Source organism: Zootermopsis nevadensis, unplaced genomic scaffold (genome assembly GCF_977971745.1).
Source record: "Zootermopsis nevadensis isolate Lab colony 2312 unplaced genomic scaffold, Znev_1.0 Znev_ptg000022l, whole genome shotgun sequence".
NCBI lineage: Eukaryota > Metazoa > Arthropoda > Insecta > Blattodea > Termopsidae > Zootermopsis > Zootermopsis nevadensis.
In genome coordinates, this window is record NW_028259154.1 from 4699176 (window position 1) to 4719127 (window position 19952).

A 19952-nucleotide genomic window follows, 5' to 3' on the forward strand; every position below is an offset into this window, starting at 1 on the left:
TGAAGCTCCTCTTTGTCTAAGGTTTAAATGCGTCATGTTTGTGTTTTATAATTAAAATATATAATAAACGGGAGGATCAGCGGAGCACATGCTATAATAATGAACAAAACGGACGAATAAATTGAAAGATATGCATTGTAATATAAAGTAGTTTTAAAGGATAACACCTGAAGATGATGCTTCGCATCGAAACATGTAGTGAATGAAGGCGCTCTATTGTAACATCGTTGTAGCGATGAATGGCGCAAATTTTAAATTTTAACATCTAAATAAAGTTTGTGTATTGACCTGAATTTTATTATATATTTTAATCCTCTTTGTCTATTTTATAAGTTTCCCCATTGTTTCTTCTCTTCTGGGTCCAACAGGACAATGAAATAAACTGTATGCAATATTTACTGTTACTTTTATGAATATGAGACTCATCACTGAAAGGTGTTTCAACAACTGAAATGCAGTCATTAAACTTACCTCGAAACTCACTACAAGAAAAAAGCACTGAGACTGATGATTGTTAGTACAGCTGTTATCCTAGGCCTTGTACTGTCACTATTCATTTGTCTCTCTGAAAACAAAACAGAAATACTTTCCTTACACTTTTGCAATAACTTGTTGAAACTGAAAGTAGCCAACGACATAACTTTTTATCTGTACAATACAAAAACCCGGAAAATTAGAAATGATCTCTGTGCACAACGTTTCTTCAAACAATTGTTTATCTTATTTCCGTACTTGACATAACAAGTCCAATCAAAAGGAACTTTCTTAGCACAGTGCTGTCTTCATTGTCCGAGCTGTATTATCTGTATTTATTTTTCTGCTTGGTGCTACAGCCCAGTTCAGACCAGTGCCTCATCCATTATAAGAGATTTCTGCATCATATTATGTCTTAAGGATTTAACAAACCTCTACATGAGAGGAGGCACTGGCTCAAAGTTGGCTCAAACACAGAAGAAGTAAAGCAAGCGGTTGCGGTGGAAGTGGTGGTACAACCGGAAAGCATACAAGTTCCTCTTTTGGAGCAAACAATATAAAGTAATGATCTGTCTCTAACCAGGGGAAAGTTTGAAAATGTGGTTGGGCATTTTTAAAAGTGTTGAAAAGTTTTATACATATATGAGTATTAATAAATGAGTATTGAAACCAGAAACAATTATTTATTCCCTGTATACAAAAATTAAATACTAATAATATCAGTATTTCAGATTTAGAAGGTGCAAGCGAAGACATAAAATTAATTTAAGCAAATACTGTTTAAGGTGACAGAGTCTGAAACAAATCAAAGAACATGCATCAACCTGGCAATCTTCCACGTAGCACATTATTTTCATTCTACATCAATAAGTTAAAGGAAATTTAAACCCCCAAATGATGGGCTGCCAGCTGAACTTACTACAGGATTAAAAATTTAGCAGTATGGTACAGCAAGCATGGCCAGCTGGATCACATGTAAGCCATGACACAAAGTCAGTGAAGTCTTAACATCTTACTTTGTATACAAACTGCAATCTGGACAACATACCTTCCAATTTATTGAAACAAATATTGCCTCTAATTTATTACAATAAGGACCAGAAATGCACCACACAATATATCTGACATCATAAAAATCACTTGTTTTGATTAGAGTGCGAAAGAAAAACTTCAGACAGAAATTTACCAATTTTGATGAATTCTGTGTAAACATCCTAATCTTTACACATTTATCTCCCTTTCAAGAATAATACAAACATGGAATCCACGTACCCTGTGGCATGGAAAAACTAGAACTATTCATCGCAGTCTTTGAACCAACAAGACCTTTGAAATGTGTCTTTCAATAAGATATTTTTTTAGGAAAATGCAAATATGAATATGGTGACCCTGAAAATTGTTCGCAGTGACAACAGTAATTGACATCACTGTTAACTTACAAAAATATATCCTGATAACGTTGTTATAACACAGAAACTGGCAGTAAGTGTGACACAAAAACATAGAGAAACAAAATCCTTTAACATTCAAAATTTTACCAAACAACTGCCAAGTGCCTTTAGTATTTATTGTCATCTAAAAAACATATGAGGCATATTTAGTGTGCTGTGTAAAAACATCTTTTTTTCTAATTATAAGATGTTTCTTACCAGTAACAGCTACAGTCAAATTCAGAATATAAACTATAAGAAAATGTATGTAGTGTTGGACTAATACTTTAATAAAATAGTTGGGAAACAAATAAATGTATTTATATAAGGATAATTCTAATAAAAAACACAATTTTACTTTGGCACACAAATTTTTCCTGTGTCTATCTTCTACAACTCATGCATATGGGTATGGCTGGTATGAGGATGAACAAAGATGCACATATTAGAGCTACAAAATCAGCTTTGCAACAGAAAGAACATATTTTCTGACAATGTCATCATGGGAAGATATGTACTGAAAAAGGTAGCAGAAATAATATGACTTACTTGAATTATAAAGTAATGCAGTTATTTTGCAGCAAAGAACTCTGTATTCAACATTGTTTTTCTTCTGAACTACATCTACCATCCTATGTATTACAATAAAGCCATTACATTTCAGGGGCTGTCTAGAGGACCCAACAAAGTAGTTCTTTCATCACCTGAAGATGGGGCCAGAGCCAGCCTTTGAAATATTGTGGCTTCATTTTAACACACAGAACAACATATTTAGTCCAGTAAAAACTATAATTATTTATAATACACCATCATCAGAACCTATTAGAATTAATTTGTAAATATCTGAATCACTCCCAAACATCTACAAGCCTCTTTTAACAATGACAATCAACGCAATATTTCACAGTAACAGTGCATGAACAGAACATACTTCCCCAGTCTGTTTAACATATTTTGTGTTCAGTCAATCAAACTGTATACAATTCCAAATTAAAGTTTATGATATTACTGCAAATGAAAATGTACAATATAAATCAAATAAGATGCACATACGCCTGCTGCCACTTCTGACCGACTCAAGAAACACAAGATAAAACTGGTAAGATTAAAAACAATCAATCACTGAGTGTGGGGAAAACCTCCCCATATTCTAGGTACCACTAATGACTAATTTCCATTAGTTTATAATAAAAGAAAACATTGCTTTAGTTCCTAAGCCTGAAAACATTTTAAAAGTAATACAATTTATCTCTTTGCCTTCAACATAATTTGTCAGAAATGGCAAATTTTTTATCTGTTTCGTGCTTGCTGTGGATACACACGAACAAAACGGGAGAGTAGTCACTTTTCAACTGGGAGATGTGTTCTACACAATGACAGATGACTGTGACATATTATTAACATTATCATCATCATTGGCATAGACAACTTGCAATCAACAATGATTTTCTTTACAGCCTTTCCCCAGACACTGAAATGATTCAGCCATTAACTTCAAATCTTAGGAGGAAGAAGACGAAAAGAAATTTACTTCTTCCAAAACTTGTGGATTGGTTTTAATTTAATTTGTCACAAATCATACTAGAAAGAAAAGATTTTTCTATATAATAAACTTCTTATACAGAGCCAGATTAGACCAAGGGACAGATTGCTTTTGAATAAGTCATCATGTGGCAAAAATCTTTATTTACAATTTACTGCAATATGAAGAAAAATAACATATGATTATAGATACAATGTGGTAATTCTTTATTACAAAAAGTTTATAAAGCACATATGAATCAGCAAAAATTAGCATTTTAAAGAGGTACCATATCTGCCCAGTCTAGAAAACAGAGTACATTGGTTAATACGTACTTATGGTAAATGAATGTGCCTTTGTCTGATTTGTCCAGCCATAAAAGTTCCTTGCTCGAAGAGTCACCAAGAAGTCTCCTGCTGCAAGATCCTTTAACTGATACTTTACTTTATAAATATTGCCTTCTGCATCCAGCACAGGTGTTGCGATAACCTGCCACTTCCCACAAGTCCATCTATATGAATGTTTTTATTAAAAATTAGTGAAATATTGTTAAATATAGGAATTTTTTGTTGTAATGATGGCATCATGCCATTGTTTTCAATACAACATAACAAGAACTCATGATCGCTTTCAGCAGTCATGTAATTATACATCTGTCAGCGTGGCATCACAATTTCATTTTCACAAAACAAGTCGACCGCTTTTCCTAATCACATCAAATGATGCATGGCATTGCTTAGTTGTCATCAGTATTCTGAGTCGACCAGCTCACTGCCAACACATTGCCATGGTTACAGTTCTACAGAGCACAAAAAAGTCATTCTCTCCTTTAAATACATGTTTAATGCATTACACAAACCCTAATTTCAAGAATAAATGATTTTGAAAAACTGTGTTATACACGTGTAATAATACTATTTGTATTGAATTTTTAAACATTAAGAGAAAAATACTATTCAGAAAACATCACTCTACATGATTCAACCTAAGTTTTTATTTATAATTATAAAGAAAAATTTTATGTGTCAGGTATAAATGGAATAGCAGCAGTTCTGTCTTCTAACATGGAACCTGCTTTTATTCAGTACCAGGATCTTCCTTTGCATTTTAGCAGAACGGTGGAGGGAACAAAGTATGCTTAGAAATGTAAAATATCTTTACAGGCAACCCTTGTCTATCAATTTCTGGAAAACTGATCATTGAGACAGAATAATTTGCATTAAAATGTAGTGCTACTTCTATTTTTTTCAGGGGCCAGCAGTCAACTGGAGATGAAATGTGGTGAGGCCACAGACCAACGAATTTAGGTGAACTTTTATGCAGCCACGTGTGAAGCAAAGGAAATCAGTTACTGAACTGACAGACGCAACGGATGTCACCAATTCAAAGACATCTAAATATTGCCTCATGACTCAGGAGCAAGATACAAGCCTCTATGATGTTACATTTCTTTGCATTTGTTTGTTTATTCTTTGTTTTTGTTTAATATTTTCTATAATATTGAAATTATTATATAATGGCTTTAATCTCCTGCTTGTGTTAAAAACCATATTTTAACAGACCGAGTCTTACCTTGCTCCCACATTTCCTTTTAGGTATCAGAATATAGTATATTATTATATTGAACTTTGTCATGAAGAGACTTTTTATATGAACTATACATCCATTCTTGTATTGAACTCTGGTGTCCAGATAGACAATATCCATTATGGAAGTAAACATTTTGTCAGTGGGATAGTTCTTTTTGTGCATAAAACAACTGCTTTGAGTAATCCTTTCCAAAACAATAAATATTCTCAATATCAAGAAATATCAGATTCCTAGATGCTTCAAAATATTAAATTATAATTACATCAAAGTTATTTTTATCGTGGATTCTGAGCCAATATTAACATCATAACCAAATATCAAACTAAGACATTCCAAAAAACATCCAAAATTTCCACTTCACTGCTTATCTACATGAGAATTTCTCAACTCTTGCAACAAGCCACATTCATTTCGTTTTGAAACCCCAATACAGAGAAAGCAAAAACACTTAAACTTTGCGATCCATACTCTCAAAAAATAGACGGATAGGGTGACAGAGCTGAGGTGAAACTGCAGTGAGGTTCTGGACATGCGCACTGAATATTCTCATGAAGCAGAAACATGAGGTTGTACTTGTTTGCTTCCTTGGGAACTTGGATGTATATGAAAACTGCCGCTAGCATGTTGTTATTCATTTTAGTATTATGTGGAATTTTCCTTTTATGTTGAAAGTTCACAAGGAGGGCGCTATGGAGGGATAAATGATTAGGTGAGATATCTAATGCTGTACAGTACTTTTATTTTCCGTCGTTACACAAGCTTATTGTTAAAATCATATAAAATTTCACATAAAATTGTTAATTGTAACAATTTTATGTGAAATTTTATATGATTTTAACAATAAGCTTGGGAAACGACGGAAAATAAAAGTACTGTATTGAGGAACACAAGCATGATGCAATTAAGATATAAGATCTAATGCTGTGCTAATAACATCTGTGCCATGCAACTAGCAGGGTGTAACAATGGATTACTGAGAATATAAGTAAGAGATGTGTATGAAAAAGGATTAAGGTTGATTCACAATTATCTGTGACATGTCAGTTCTGTCTGTGCAGTTTCTGACATAGAATCATTGTCAGATGTATTTTAAATGGAACCATTCACACGTATCCAGCACAGTGGTGTCCAGTTACCATTAGTGTTGCCTGGCATCACTGGCAACAGTATTTGACCATACTTCACTGAACTGATATCGTACAGGATGTATGACTAGGTTTCAATGTCAATGATTCCAACGATTCCAGTGTATTTTCAGCATTCATATGGTGAACTCCATAAAATTCGAGATGAATGATGAGAAACTTATAGTTTGTTAAATCACATATTAAACTCTGTTTTTTCGCATCCAAAATATATGGCTACTACATACAGAAGCGGAATAACACGTGACAATTACAGGAAGTTGTTAAAAAGAGTTAAAAAAAGACGATACTACTTACTTAGGATACTTGGACGACCCGTTCTTCAGTGCCTTGAGCATCTGCGGGTCCCAACTTTCTTTGGCACTGATCTACGGGACATTCCGTAGGACTCCTTGGACGAGTGATCGGCCCGTCGCATGGCCTCTACCCGTACACAGGACAGCACAACACAGAAAGACATGCATTGAACGGGATACGAACCCACGATCACATAGTCCAAGCGACACAAGGCCCAAGCCTCAGACCGCGCGGCCATTGTTACGGCGCGTTTCTTCATATTAACGCAATAATTTCTGTCTAATAAACTTTAAAGGAGAAAGTTGTGTTGTACGTGATTTAGTTTGATATTTTGAATACTCGATCCAATTTTGTTCAATCATTCTGCATAGTTTTGTGAGAATAAATTAGAATCAAGTTTATAGAAGATGACGACCACAGCCGGTTTTGGGCATCTTGAGAACTGGGATTGTGGGTTCGCATCCCACTCGCGTTTTTCACTGCTGTTTTGTGTAAGTGGACATCTTTCCCTTGTCAAAGGAGTCCTGCCAAGTGACTTCAAGGATTCGCACTTGCTTGTGAATTGGAACAGGTCAGAAGACGCGCATCGGAAAAACTGGAGAAGAGGAAAATCCATGAAAGATGGTTACTGTGCCTATTAAAAGCATTTTCAGTTTTCTGTAACCTTTGTGAGTAGCGCAGACGCTGTAGAATTTCGAAGCACAGCTCACCTTTGGCGTGAAGACTTTGAGAAAGAGACAGTCGTCCACTCCTGACAGTAATCTCGTCAAGTCGCTCCTCTGAGTGCACGTGTACCCTTCCAAAGTCGCATCACGAGTTCCTGCCGTGGTTACGGCGCTTGAGGCGCCTGCAGCGAACAAATTTCAAATTAAAACTGAATAAAAATTATTTGCCATCACGGACATTGCTTCGAGTGGCAGAGAAACGAAGCAGAACTTTCAGTGATCGCGGCCTTTAAATTTTTTTTTTTCATGCTGTTGGACATCTTCAATACCAGGAATGGTAAATCAGCATGGAATTTAGTGATGTGTTTGCGTATGTGAATAATTGTGGCTGGTAAACAATTTCAAGTTGTTAGACTCGAAATAGAAACTTTTTACACATAAGAAAAGCTCGTGCAAAATTCGCGTTTATACTTATAACGTGCCTAGGGAATTAAATAATCTCATTCCTACAATCTATTCGATGTAGGTCCGAGACCGGTTGTCCTGACTGAAGTTTTTTTTCGTGCTTTTGTTGTTTCTTTCATGCACATTCTGCGGTAGTACCGGAAACTAGGCCGTAGTCTTTTCTTTCAACATATTTTACAATTTATTATTTATTACTCGTCCCATCAATCGACGTAATTCACTTTAATTACAAATATCGTCGTTAAACAAGCCGTAAATACAACAATCGAAGTTAAAGACAGAGTCACAAGGGCATAACATTGTCTATGATCTGCTGGGGTTTGGTACCGTAGAGGCTGAAGATACGACTTTTAAGATTATATCGTGTGTATTAGTCTTCTGCATTTCATGCGGCACCAATTTCCCAATTAATAACCTCGTTTGAATTCATGCAATTGTCATTAACAGAGTATCAGAAATGAGACCGAACTTTCGCTTAATAAAAGTCTGTATTTGAATTCTATCCTGCTTAAAGTAACTCGCCAATGGTCATCTGAACCCATACAAATTGAATCCCCATCCTCACACTCTTTGTGCAAAAGACATTGGATTCAATTTAAGTGATTTACCTCTAGTACATCTCCTGTTTTGACGGGCTTAAACAAGTCTACTGAAAGTTTTGTAAAAAGTAAGACGTCAATATGTATCATTCAATTCATCTCCCACGCAATGTTAGCTATTCTATGTATGATGTGACATTTTAGGTTCTAAGGCTTTTTCGTAATTTTGGTGGCACTTTTCCTCTGGACACCGCGATATTTTGTGAATACGACTCACCGAATAATTTATGTATTTTTCACAAAACACAGACCGCAATGTAAAACTTACGTTGTTACTTATCATCTTCCCATCACTTTGAACTTGAGGTCACCGACAGGAGTTTTGGCGTACGGAATTCCAAGAAACGCCACATACTTTTTCTTGTTTCGGATAGATGCTAAAACTTTTCCCGTCAGCAAACCTCATTGCACTCTAACTATTGGTCTTCTTGAAGTCTGCTCTGCCGAGGCGAGGCTGCTACACATGGAGATTATTACCAGTGCCAACGCGGAGATCCGTCGGCCCGCCATGTCTCCACATCTGTGCACTGGAACCCAGGGATCCAGATCCATTTTAAGTTACTGAATTATTTATCAGAAGCATAAAATGTTACACTGGTTACAATTATTCAGTTTAATTTAAAAACTTTGGAACACTTTCTTGTGTATATACAGAGTGATTCAAAAGGTTAGGGCCGAACTGAAAGAGCGTATAGAGGGAATCAGAGAGAAAAGCTCTTGAACAGGAATCAGTGTTCTCCGAAGTTATCCTCAGTCAGTCGAGGCCATTGAAGGTAGGGACATCTGATAACATACCACTGAAATAATCGTAATTTGCTATTTATCTACCAGCTTAATTTTGAATCCCACATATCCCTTCAGATTCTACTGTGATTATAGAAACCTAACAAGTCAGAACGAAATTACATGTTCAGTTGTTCGGCTTTAAAAGAAAGAGCGATTTAAGTCTCCATTGTTACATGGATTACAACCAGAAAGGGATAAAAATTATTATTTCCATCTAAGTCTCCTTGAAAAGAGAGATCTGCCAACTTCAGAGGCGATTATACTACCATTGTCTACGCCAGAATTTGCGAAACATGCGTCCCGCAGGCCGCATGCGGCCCCCGGAAACATTTTCCCTGGCGCTGGGGTGATGGCGTCAACAGCCCCGGAGCCTTGAAAAATTATTTTTAAAAATAATCAAGTATAATAAACCCCGACGTAATTTTTAAATAAGGACAAATGAAATTGCAATTCCTTCTTATGCCTATTCTCATTATTTTTAAATTTATTTCTTTCTGATAGAGAACACATTCAATATTAATTATTAACTTCTTACATTTATGATTGCTTGCAACCAAATTATAAGTTAGAGTATTTTTATTTGTGTTTTTTTTTCAACTACCAACAATGTGTAAATATGGACCGACAATGAACACCTGCGTGTATAATAATGCAAGAGCATTGAAATTTCTAACCCACACCTGAAACAATGTTGGCTGAGCATGCCGTAAGGCTCTTTTCTCGTTTGTTATGCATGCAGTATAATTGCATGAATGAACCATGTTGCACTCCATTCCTTTAACCTTGAAGGATCTCCGTGATATTTTCACTGTAGGTCTTCTTGGTGCACTAAGCAACTTTTGGCTTTGTGCAGTAAGTGGTGACAAGGAAAAGATATTTGATCCTGGAATGAACGCTCTTCTCTCATCACATTGAATGTTGGCGCCAAGAAGTTCGTTTTTCAGCAAACAAGAATATGCCAGTCTCTCATGACCACCAAAAGCCTCTTTTTGTAGTTAATCCATTCTGGCCAGACTCCTATATTTAAAAACAGACACAAATTCAGACACTTCTACAACTTGCTTACATTAAGAGAAATTCATAAAGCTTGTAGACAATGGGGAATTGACACCATCTTGCAAGAGACCTGATGGGAAAGGAGTTATAGAAGTACATCACAAATAGCAGTTTTAAATGACGGTAAGATACACTCACTCCAAATCCAAACAGAATAAAAACTAAATAATTTAGATTAGTAGTAGTAGCTTAAGTACACAATTTGATAATCTGATATTGTATTTGTACAGTGCAATTGTAGTCAATTAGGAATAAACCAATTTTTGTGGATAATGTTTCATTTACATATCTGATAAAATACTGTCTTGAAGGCAAATTGATCTCATCCTCAGCACAGCATACTCACTTCATCTATCCACTAATTTTATAAAGTCACAAAAATCATAACTTAATGAAAAACACTTACTGTGTTCCTGAGAAACTTCATGCGCCAGCACGCAGCGGAATAAAGCGATCGCCTGACTGCAAGTAAGGAAAAGATGTAAGTAAAACCTCACAATTCCTTTAACCACATTTTCTAATCTTACTAAGAGAACAATATACAAAATGAAGATAACTGTCTTCTGGGGCACTGTGCCAAGTAGCCTGGTACAAGTACACAGACATTTCAGAGGTGCTTGCTGCCTTCATCATCAGAGCGATGGAGGCCGAATGTGCGTCTAAAATGTTGTCAAACTTTGAACAGACTACTGTCCACAGATCACGAGAAAAGCAATGCGGGGGGAAGTTGGTTCTGGTGGAGGCAGGGGGAATGTTTACTATCAGGTGGACTAGAACAGTGGTATTCAACCTTTTTTGTTCGTGTACCCCCAGATATAATTTCTCTTCAACTTTGTACCCCCAAAGTTGTTGGAGTATAATTCAAGTTATACATAGTATATAAACTACATCTAAAATAAATTAAATAAATTACATTACTGATTATACAGTTTTTATTATAAAATAATATTTTTTTTAAATTTCACGTGCCCCCTAAGATGTCTTCGCATACCCCAGGTTGAATACCACTGGATTAGAGGACTGCTATTGGTGGAAAGTATGACACGCCAGAGAGTTACAGTACTACATACAGATTGAAAACATCAAGCAGTTACGAGTAGCGTGTAGTGAGCGCACCTCTAATGTGTTCTGCGGGTGTTGTGATAATATTCTATATTAAATCACTGTGCCACTGTGAGGTAATCTTAAAGCTGTACCCATTAGAACACATGAAAGCCTGTTGTTCGTTGAGTGATTGTGGAACGAATGCTTTTAGGATGGGTCGTCACTCACCGCAAAATCTTGTGCATGCGCGTATATCGAATTCCTAGCAGGGACTTTCTCCTGGTCTGTGAACTGTACATGGTGCAACACTAATCTCCTTACCCGCTGCCATGAAAACCTGAAATGTCACCAGTAAATAAATGTGTAACACACTCTTAATTCAGTACTTAAACTTTATTAAATGGCAGAGAAAAACTCTTATACTCAACAGCACATTTCATGTTTTAGAAACCACAAAACTCTGTTCACCTGAATACAACACAAAGGCAGTTGCCAACTTTAGCAACTGAAAACCTAGAAGCGTCATCAGTTCACACACCAGAGAGACACACGACTACAGTCAAAATGTCATCACCACTAAACGGTACAATAACGAACAAAGCTGTAAAGTTGGCAGGAATAACCTATAAAAGAAGGATTTATAGTTAGTCAAGCATTTTAACATCAACCATATTCTTAACTAACAAATATATACACTTTAGTTCAGGCTCAACTAGACAAGTTATCCTATAAAAGTGGCAAAGGAGAAGAATAATACAGAATAAAAGTTACAACTATTAAAATAATAGAAATATTTGGAAGTTAAACCCAGTATTATTATTATTATACAATGTAGGAGAAATTAAATTTCTTCCAGTGTGAAAGGTGATGTCACAAGACACAGCTCATCCCCTTCAGTAAGGGGTTCTAGTTGGTACTAAGGAGTACAGAAACCTTTATACATCAAAATCCTAACCTTCTTGAAGGCACTGTTTGGTCAGAGTTCAACATGCCAGGGATAAAACACAAGTAATGACCAGAAGAAACCGGTACAAATTTCACTAAAGTATCTTTATCAAATGAAGAAGAAACTACAGTATCAATACAAATTAACTGATAACCTATAATAATCCAATTGCAAACAGTTCACTCATAGCATATCGGAACTGTAACAAGGAACTTCAAAAGAATCAAGGGAATAACACACAAATAATCAAGGTAGGAAAGCATTTTAAACACAAAACTACTTATCTAATTACATCAATTAGTTTAAAGTTTTCTACAAATTAATTAATATATCCAGTGTATGTTTACGAACCGTTAATATTGCAGTTTTAAGTAAGAAGCAAGGAACTCAGTCCTTCGCAACCAACAACTTTAAAATTCAGACCGGAAACAGCCGTTTATGACCAAAAGAGAACCAGCAAGCCACAGAGTTCAAAATAATCGTAACCACCGGATCCTGTTTTCCATGTACAAACTCTAAAATTACACAAAGAAATAGTGATGCTGGTAGAGCCTAAAAAGCCTGGAAGGCACTTCATTTTACAATGCGTGTTCTCAAAAAGGGGAACAGTAACACTAAAAGTCTAGCCTACACATCACTAGTGCCTCCGATTCTGGAATATGGGGCGGCGTGCTGGGATCCTTACAGGGAGGGGCAGATAAATGCGTTAGAACGGGTGCAAAGGAAAGCATGTAAATTTGCATATCACAGGAGCGATTCGAACTGGGAAACCCTGGCACAGCGTAGAAAGATAGCACGAATATGTGCTCTCTTTAAGGCGTACACGGGAGATCGGGCATGGAAAGCTATAGGTGACAGATTGCAAAGGCCATACTACCTGAGCAGAGTCGATCATATTCGGAAAGTTAGGAGCAGAAAACAAAGAACAGATATCGGAAAATATTCCTTTGGAAATAGGACCATCCAACTCTGGAACCAGCTACCTGCTGAGGTTTTAGGGACTCTCTCCTGTAAACCAAGTACGTTTAGGAAGAAGGTTAGGAAAGTGATAAATGAGGTGAAGTAAAGGGAATAGATGGGTGGGTGCAGTGAAAGGGGGTAAATTGGGGTGAGGATGGGAAGGCTTCATAAGTATAGTGAAGTGAAGAGAAGGTCCTGATGAAACGTGTGATTCATTACTGTTACTGACTTATGTCTAGTTGGTATTAATTTTTAAGTTATGTACTTTAGGTTATACGGTTTTGTAATATTATGAGTTGTTTTATTTTGAGTGTGGTGTGTTGTTTTGTTGTGTCTTATTGTTCTTGTTGTGCCTTATGTTTTTTGTGTCTCATTGTTTTTGTTGTGTCATGTCTTTTTGTCTTACTGTATTGTTGTGTCTCATTGCTTTGTTGTGTCTTATTGTACTTGTTGTGCCTTATGTTTTTTGTGTCTCATTGTTTTGTTGTCTTATTGTTTTTGTTGTGTCTTATGTCTTTTTGTCTTACTGTTTTGTTGTGTCTCATTGTTCTGTTGTTTCTTATTGTTATTGTTTGTGTTGTCTTATGTTTTTTGTGTTATTGTTTTGTTCTGTTTCATTGTTCTGTTGTTATTATTTTTGTTGTCTTATGTTTTTTTGTGTCTTATTGTAGGACCACTGCCACCGGGTAAAAACCCATTTGCAGTCAAATAAATAATAATAAAAAAATAATAATAATAGATGTCCCTACTCTTTGACGTCAAAGGTAAAACTAATGAGTGCGAAACATATTTCGTTCATATAATTATGCAAAAGGAAGCATTTCTTACCTGGCTATTTTGTTTTATTCTACACATTAGTAAAAGATATGAACTGCCTTTGAGGAAATGTTAAATGGACAGGGCCCCAGATGAACAAGAATAGGCCAGCTTTAAAATGAATTACAGGATTTTTTTTAGAATTAATATAATTAAATTTCGAAGGTATGGGTAAAATGTACGGCTATATTAAAATGGAAAATCAAATACAATTAATAAAATATGTGTCCACACATGTAACACAATCAGAAAACACAATATACTGCACGAAAGCAGAAATATGCAGAGAGCACATGCAAGTAAGATCACCCATTCTACCACTCCTGTTTGCCAGCAGACTTTTTGCACAGCATTTACAGTAATTTGTTCGCAAAATTATTTTAAACGCGTACTCTTTCTTCGGAAAAACCCAAGCACCTAACAATTTTTAACACCACTAATCTGCAAATACTATAAAATCAAACTTACTTTGTGCTATGTAACATAGACCAATGACCCGCATTAGCAACTGCTTCACTCATTCCACTCTGCTACATCACACCACCTCTTTAACACCTGCCAGGCATGTTTGTGTTAGACTAGAGAAGATAAATACTTTCACACTCATACCAAGCCACTCTCAATTATTCATGATGTTACTTGTGCATGAGCAATGTCAGTAACAAATACTGGGATGCAAATAAGTGTGCTACATAAGCAAGTACAGCAAAGAATTTTACTGAAAATGATCAGGGTATGTTACACATTGCACTGATTTGCACATTAGCCTATTTGAGATGGCATAAGTCAGCAGGATCACTTGTGTTCGATTCCCAGGAAAGGCAGGGCTATATTTCTACATCACCACATCCTGATTAACTACAAGACCAGCGCAGCCTCTTATTCAATCAGTACGTGCAAAAAATTAGTACATGATGCAAAATATAGATCTCATTAAGATCTACATTTTCTACACAAGAAGTATGTTAATATGGTGAATATTTTACAAAATACAGACACATTATTTCTCAATGGGTGCAGCGTGATGTGTGTAGTGCAATTAGCTTTGCAAAAATACATCTCTATCTGCAATAAAGTAAAATCAAGACAAGTAGGCATATAAAATAGTAGGGAACATAGTGGAAAATACATGTATGCTACCATTTCACACGTTTTAAGCTAACTCACATTGCAGAACGAAACATTTGTAAATACTCAGCTAATACATGTGAACCAAAATACTGTGTTATAAAACATTAACTTTTATAGTAAACAAAATTAAATGGCATAAGCTTACCAAAGTATTCACCCTCCTCTTCCAGCTGACGAGTCAACTTCTCGATTTTTCATTCAGCTTCTGTTGGTCCCTGAAAACAAATTACAACCACTGATAAATATTGTATCATGTCCTTAATATGCTCCTTCGTAAAATAAACACAAGACTACATTCCAACTTCCTGAGACCATATGAACAGGATAGCAATGTATTAACTGTCTGATGTGTATTCAGGAGGGATCTAATTTAAATCATGCCTGGAGTAACAGCTATACTACTTGAGATTCACATGGTGATAAATATGATGGTGGTCATCTCATAAAATGCAGCATAAGGTAGTATGGTAGACATTGAATGCTGGAATAGTGCTTTAACACTTCTTGTTGACATTTAAATGGCCTGATGCTCTGCTTTCACTCACAATTTCGACTTGCAATTGTTGTTTTCAACAATAATTTTCATTCATTTAGGAGACCAGAAACAATATGATATACTAGAAATTAAATTTCAGACACTTTTCTTTACATAATTTGTTATCAACGATATAAGTAGTGACAAATTTATCTCCATGTTGACCACAACAGAAATCTTATCTCAAAAATAAGATCTCATATTCCAAAAGACAAGACATGAAAAATAAATGACAGGATTGGTGCACTAGTGAGTGTGGTCACTTTCAAAATATTTGCCTCTACCTTCACACACATTCAGCCTGATATACCCAAAACCACTACTAGAAATCAACTTCTAAATGTCTTTACATCTTATAACAGGACCTTACGAATACAAACTTTCTACAAATCAACCACTTTCTGCAATAACCATTAGACTTATATTTAAATATAGGTTATAAGTCTAAAAAGTAGCCTGATGTTTTACGTGGTGGTGATGAAATCTCTTGTGGTACCATTTACCATTTTAGTATGTTTACCATTATTAATACATATGGAGGTTTTATGAAGGATTCAGAGGTTTTAGTACCGACTCCACAGCCCTCTTCCAGACTGTGTATTACTCCACTGAAAACTTTGGCATTTTATTATAAGCCATACAGAAAGATCATGCCTCATCAAAAGTCTAGTGACAAACTTTTCTCAGTATTTCTTACTTTCTTCCAAATTTAAGAAAGTTTTTTTTATGGCCACCACACCATTCATCATCTGCAACATCATCCTTTTTGCCTTGAAATAACTCAACCCACACAAAAGCCAGTATTCTCAAAACTGCTGTTAATAAATTCGCTGTAAACACTTTGTAAAATTCAAACATATTTTTTTCAATTTGGACAAACTTTTATAACTGATACTATTCGAACAATCATTAGAGGCACAGCCTAATAGCACAAAGGAGGTGGTGACATGAACCCCACAAATATTAGATGTGACCCTAAGAAACTTACTAAATTACGCTCAAATATAAAAATCTAATAAGCGGCAACACAGAATACAAAATTGATTTTTCTAGTATCAATATTAACCATTTATCAGAAACAAAATTACATGAAGCTGAAGACAATAATGAAAATGCAGACTATAAGTACAGATGAGCATTCAGACATGACAGCAGATGCGAGCATTTAGTGAATACAAAATAATTTCCAGAATATTGTGAGCTCAACAAATCTCAGTCTTTTAAGATGTTCTGATACACTATAAAACATCAACTAAAGTGTTTATGTCAATCAGGCAATTACCTCAGTTCTTATACTTTGCTCAACTGAATCTGCAGAATGGAAGTAATGAGTACAACTTGTAATATTATGAAGAGATTTCACTAGACACTTACTACACTTAAAATTGTCAAAATTTCCTTTTAAAGGATAATTCATAGTGCCTATAAAACCAAAAAATCAAACATTTTAGTATTATGACATTCAGTCATGCACCCTCTTCAATCAGACAGTTCTGCCACATGTTAACAATTTATTGTCCCTGTTAGAATCCCAAGAACTGTTTGGTATATGACTGTTGAATCATACTTTCATGGACATGAATTCAAACACACATAAACATTTTTTTAAGAAAATGGCAATACTAATGAGTTTGTTCATGCTGGATCATGTTGCTATGTACATAATTGTGAGAACTCAGAATTCCTGCCATATAATATTAATTGAGAACTCCTCATCTCAAGTGCCTCTGATAAATGGGAGGGTATGTTAAGCCTTAAAACAAAGTTATAATTTGTTAAATATAAAAAGGAAGATACTAAACAAATACATAATTAATTTACTTCAAAGCTCATCAATGACCAAAAACAAATGATAATTCACTGAAAAATCCAACTAATAACCTCAGATTATCTTCTGTGCATAAACTTCTGTTTTGGACTAAAATCAGAATTGCAACAACATTTACTTCAACAAAGATTAATGCAGGAATTAAAAGTTTAACATTTCTTTTACCTTCCCTTGATATGTAATTGCATTACATAGCTTTCTAGCAGAGAAAATAAAAATGGTAAATATGAACAAACAAAATGCAGAATAGTTGGTGTAGGCAATAAATAAAACTTTAACCTTGTGTTTGGCAGAAAATTTGTTATAATTGTTTATCTTACCCTCCCTCATTAAATGCAATTAATAATCATTCTACAATAAAATGTAAAAAAAGTAAAGCTATCCCACTACACGCCATACAGGTGCTTGAGGAGAGACTTCATAACATCAGCACTAGATGTGGTGAATGGTCAGCATCACGCCCTGGCTTAGCTTTACCCCTAGGAAAGGACCATGATACCCACTGAATAAAAGGCTGGGTGGGCCCCAGAGCCAGTCTGGACATAGAGACTAGAAAAAAAACCCTGATCATCCAGTCTGGAGCTACTCACTATTCTGACTGAGATACCCTGGCTCCCAATCATTCTACAATCCTTAATTTAAGCCACCTAATGTCAGCTGCTGTTCTTATAATAAAAGAATTGGCTTTTATTACATTATAAATCATTTTACCTAAAGTGGTAATAATTTTGGCTGGTATATTTCTTGTTAGCTCATCTTCTTATAAACCTGAGAACCATAGTTTAAAACTATGGTCCTACTAAGTCCTTTCCATCAGCGAGGAGAAAAATAATTAAAAGAATGAGATCAAAACCTTACAGTAATGAATCAGGGTCACAGATTTATGAACTCAGTGTCCCTCTGTGTGTACTAATATAAGTGACTGGCAAGAAGGTTAATAAAAACAAATTTCAATACAATTTAGGCACACATATGAGAAGCATAAAAATGAGACTGTAACCTGAAATACCTATATTTTATTTTGACCAATCCTAGCCCTTATTTTCCATCTAAAAGCATTTGACCTATAATAATATATCACATCACAGAGAAATAGTTTTACTGATATATCAATTGCTTAAACATTACAAGATTATCACATATGTACTATCTCTGCATTGTGATAGCTTATTCAAACACATGTCAACCTTATGCACCCCACGGTACCGCATTCCATCCAGTTCCCTAAACAAGTCACATTAACAGAATATCACACCTAAAATATTACCTGTGATACATGTGAAATGGTGAAAAACATTAAAAAGGTTGCTGCACACAAAATGTTGGAGTTAAAAAAAATATTATGCACCTATATAAAATGGTGCCACGCCACGGTGGTCTAGCGGTTAGAACGCTGGCCTTGTAATCCTGGGGTCTCGGGTTCGATTCCCGGCGGTGCCCGAATTTATAACTTGTGTTGGGCAAGGCCGTGGTCTAGGCAACACGGAGTTTTCCTCCGTGGCATCCCAACAATTACTCCATTCACACTCAGAGGAAGGCAATGGCAAACCACTTCTGGATCATCTGCCAAGAACATATATAAACAGGTCCCAGTCCGAGAAAAGGATGGAAGAATCCTGTTCATATGGACCTGTCGTCAGTCAGAACACTAAATAAATATAATAAATATAAAATGGTAGATGGTTCATCAATTAATTGGTAAGAATCTGGATAGAAATGGCCATTTTAAGTTTCTGCCCCATTACTTTTCTCAGGAGAATACAGAAATGCGCAGAAAACCTCACTTAGAGCAGCTAGTCTCCAGGCTGAGATGTGAACTTGGTACCCCTTGAATATGTAAAAGCTTACATACTGTTCTTGTGTGTGCACACACAAGACAAAACAGACACTGACTATTTAAGAGCACTAACTAGAACAGCAACTGCCTGAACTACAAATGAAAATGATCAGCAAACTTGGTCAGTATAAACATCACCAACATTTTGGCAGTCAATATTATGAATGTGATTGATTTGCAATGATTGTATAGTTTGACTTTATGGAGTCATTAGTAGCAAATGTAACTTTGACCTTAGAGATGCAGACAATACATTCCTTCAAAATGTGAGTAATAACCTACAAAAAACTACGCAGTGTCACAACCCATGAGACTCGATCGACAACTACAGGAAAGATTAATCAAGCACAAGGAAGGACAAACATGTCACTAATGACTAATTTTGTTAAAGAAACTGCTTAGCAGTAATGAGTAAGTTAGTTGCCTTCTAATAAATCATTATGAACTTTCAATAAATTGTCCTTTGTAACCTTGCAACGAGTGAGTCTATAAGAAAGGATAAATGTGGCCCCATGTTTGGAAAGGTTTGATAACTCTTACCCTTATCTAAGTTAACGTAACTTGACAAAATAAATTCATGTCCTTAGCTGCCTGCTTTCCAAACAACAAATACTGCAGATGTCATCTTCAAGAAAGTTTGTTCCATGCATTCAAATACTTATATTTTATTTATTTATAATGCAAGGCCAGCTCTATGACAAGGCCAACCGACTGGATGAGAAGGAGATGGAATTGGAGCCAGAAGAAGAAGTAGAAGAGGACGACAATGGTCCAGAGATACTGAAGAGCGAGGTAGAGAGGGCCATAAAGGATATGAGAAGAAGAA